The sequence below is a fragment of the Eurytemora carolleeae genome, unplaced genomic scaffold (genome assembly GCF_000591075.1).
Source record: "Eurytemora carolleeae unplaced genomic scaffold, Eaff_2.0 scaffold1159, whole genome shotgun sequence".
Classification (NCBI taxonomy): Eukaryota; Metazoa; Arthropoda; class Copepoda; order Calanoida; family Temoridae; genus Eurytemora; species Eurytemora carolleeae.
The window spans coordinates 9,304-13,521 of record NW_019397255.1 but is presented as its reverse complement, the minus strand read 5'-3'; positions in this window follow the sequence as shown (position 1 = coordinate 13,521).

The following is a 4,218-nucleotide window of genomic DNA, read 5'->3' as shown; positions in this document are numbered from 1 at the left end:
GGTTGGTTGGTTGGTTGGTTGGTTGGTTGGTTGGTTGGTTGGTTGGTTGGTTGGTTGGNGGGATTGGTGATTCTATGCAGTATCGTACAACCATATGGATGTATGTAAACCAGAGAGCAAAAAATCCATTTTATTTAGGTAAATGTCGTTTGTATTCAATAATTGGATTTAAGAGGAGTTTTCATGAGTTGTTGAAAGGGTTTTGGGAAAATTTAATTTCGATTATCAGCTTTATTTTTAAATTTTAAGCTAAATTTTAAGCCTGGCCGCTAGGTGGTACAGAATGACTGATTAAAGTTGAATCTCTGATAATTTATCAAATAATTCATTTATTTTCACCTAAAAATCTTGTCTATTTGTTTAGAAAGCTGTACAATATGGTGTGGGATACTCTGGACGAAGCATCACCGTTTGATAAGTAAACAACAGACGAAGTTTCACCGTTTGATAAATAAACAACAGACCAAGTTCCACCGTTAGATGAACAAATTAACAGGTGGTCCTTTTCCTTGCAGTCATTATTCAAAAGGATCAATCTTTGCATGTTCGATAATAACGAAGAAATTTTACAATGTCTTGAATGATGTCATGTTAAGAAATCAATAGGGCCTTGTAAACCACATCCAATATTATGAAGAGCTAACCAGGTATTTCAAGTTCGCCATTCGGGTGCATTTTTCTACTACATGTTACGACAATTTGTGCACCAAAACCTAAATTTAGACTTTTTTTATATTTGTATTATATCTTTCTATTCCCGTAGAGACGAGAAATAGACTTGCAATACTTGAAAACATTATAATTATAAAAAATTACATCATTTAAAAAATCTTTATACTTTTCTTTGTAATTAAATTTGACCAACAAAGTATATCTGATATCTTCTAAACTATCCATCAAAATGTTAGATTAAAAAATTGAAGAATATGCAACTAAATTTAAATTTTTATTATTTTTGTTACCCATTTAGATTATTGTGATTAAACCCTGCTGTGATGGAATAGTTTATTGAATATAAAACTTCTATATAAAACAACTAATGTTTAAATTGGAAGTCAAGGAATTGGGGCTTTTAATAAAAGTAATATTAAAACTAGAGGGTGTCCAAATAAACATGGAATTAAGAGACGACTTGAAAATCTATTTCGAATAGTTAATAGATGACAAAGAGTGTATCAAAATAAAGTTGCAACATCCCATAAGCTTTTGAAAATATGGGCTGCCCTCTTTTCATTGTTGAGAGTGGGGGAAATAATAAACATTCGAAATAAATTAGAATCTAGACAGATTTCTTAATATAAAACAAAAAATGTTTAAATAGAAAGTCGAAGGAATAGTAAGAAGTGTAATATTACAACTAAATTAGTGAATATTATATCGTGTAAAATTGTGTAGAACAACATTCATAAACTGTTCTTACTGGACAAATTTTTTTCTATTTTTTTTCCAAGATGATTAGTTTCAAAATGATTATAACCCTACTCTAAACACAAGTCCACATTATTTGCAGAATTATTTATTATTCAATTTTCAAATACAAATGAATTTCTTGAAAAATTTTGAATTTGGATTTTTTTTGTCTTTTTACTTTCATAATTTGGATTAAGGATTAGCTCAGGATTGGCTCAGATGGAATCTCCAAAAGGTCGATATATCCAACACAAGCACTTCTCACTCACAACTCCGCTTTCGAGGCCACTGCATTCGTTTTTATCCATTAATAAGAAGTAATCGTTCCCTGGTGATACAAGAGAACAGATTCCCCTTCCATCGTAACACACACTGCTCCTGTAGATATAAATTGGTATTATATGCCATATAACTCTGTAAACTATGGGATGCTTTGCCTTCCTTCTTTTAATCTTTTTTATTAAGTCGATTTCCTAAAAAATATAAACTAAGTGTTACAGACTGTAATGCTTCCTTAGGGCAAGGTCATACAAAAAATTGGACCCTATCAATTTAGCCATTCGAATATCTCCAGGATTCAAAAATACATTTGGGTAATTTACAGAAACAAACCAAAAATGTGATTTTTGTAACATAAGTTGCAGGGGTATAGTCAGACATTTGTACAGGGGTTTAATTTGTTTTCTTTTCCTTTGTCAGTTTGCATCTGTAGGGTTGGCCATGTTCGACTTTTTTTTCAAAGTCTTTCTATCATTGCTAATTAATGGTCCAAGTGTTTTGTAAATCTTAGTTCGTTTAGTTCAGCTGATTCGATTTTGTTAATTTCACAATTGATTAATGTGGGTGATTTGAACTGAAGATCCTTAAAAAATTTTATTTCTTCACTAGAAAAATTTATTCAGAATAATCGTTCTTTCTGGCAAATCGTCAATTTTTCGTAATTGTTTTTATACATTTTATTGGTTGTTTTATGATGGATTGGTAATTTTGTTATTTTACAAATTCAAAATTATATTTTTTTTTGTTGGTGACTGAAATTACCTTGAAAATCTAGGTTCGCTGACGACTCCCCACATAATTCCCAAACTGTCCCAGGGGAAAATGAAATCATAAAGATCATATTCACCAAGGTTGTACTGCAAGGAAAGTTATTTCAGAGGTGAATGCAACTTTTGTACTGCAGTGTACTGTCTCTGGGCGGTAATTTAAACACACGACGTATATCGAAGCCTGGCATGGGATCCATCTTTCACATAAAAAATCTATGAAATCTTCTGGTCATAGGAAAATATTATGTGAATTATCAAAATTATCAAAATTATCAAAATTATCAAAATTTAATGCTTTTAACCCCCTCGGATACTAAGCGAACAATGATGCATCTATTTTTGTTTACAAATTCCGCCCAGAAAGAACTGGTTTCAATATGTACGCTGAGGATACGCGACCGCAATTAACTTTCTTTGCATTACATCCTTTATATTCACTATTCATTCATGCATACTTTTTGGACAATAAATTTATTTTTAACCCTAGAATAATAATAGGTTGTAATTATAGGTTGCAATATATGAATGATTTGTTTGAAATTAAATTGCAACTTTCTGAATTTGTATGGACGCTACGTTCGTCATTTTAAACCGTTTTTAACAATTTTTTCTTTACAGATAGAAGTAAGATTAGCAGCGATCTTAAGTGATTATTTTTCGCCGTGAGCCTGTACCCCCTTTCATGTTTAGCGAACACTCCCTTTAAATGCTTAGTCCTAACCTATCTCTTTGGAATAATTAGGAGCTTATATCACAATATCGAATTTGAAGTCCTAAAACTAGAATTTCATTTCCTCTCTTTAAAGAATTTCATGTTTAATAACTTTTCAAATAAGATCAATATACTTTAGCAACCATATTTTCCTATGGTTTTTAAACGAAATTAAAACGAGAGAACTTTCGTTTAGATGTCAAGTCCCTCTCCCATTTAAAGAAGGGTTAAGTGCCCCATTCACAGTAACACCCTTTAAATCCTTATCTCAGTCAATAATCTGAAAGATACCGCCGTGTCTGTAAAATTGTTTAATTCTTGTGAATATAACTTTTGTTTATTGTTTTTATAAGCAAGAAATGCGAATGCAACTTGCAAGTGCTTTTTAAGAAAACCAGGAATTGAAAATAATGAATTTGTGGAGAGAAGAACAGGAATAAATGAAGCAGTTTTCCTTAGACAAATATTTAACCCTAATGCTGGGGGTGGGGGGGGGGGCGGTTTGACACCCCNCCTAGAAACTACGCTTACAGTCCCTTTATAAATTGAGGGTACCTAGAAACTACGCCTGCAGTCCCTTTATAAATGGAGGGTATCTTGAAACTACGCTTACAGTCCCTTTATAAATTGAGGGTAAAAGATAAAAGATAAAAGATATAATTCATCTCTAGTAGAATATAAAAATATATAATTAAGCTATAGTAGAATACAAAAATATATAATTCATCTCTAGTAGAATATAAAATACATAATTCAGCTATAGTAGAGTATAAAATATATAATTCAGCTCTAGTAGAATATAAAAATATAATTCAGCTCTAGTAGAATATAAAAATATAATTCAGCTCTAGTAGAATATAAAATATATTCTCTCTCAACCTGTGTCAGGGTGAATGTATAGTAGAATATAAAATATATTCTCTCTCAACCTGTGTCAGGGTGAATGTATAGTAGAATATAAAATATATTCTCTCTCAACCTGTGTCAGGGTGAATGTATAGTAGAATATAAAATATATTCTCTCTCAACCTGTGTCAGGGTGAATGT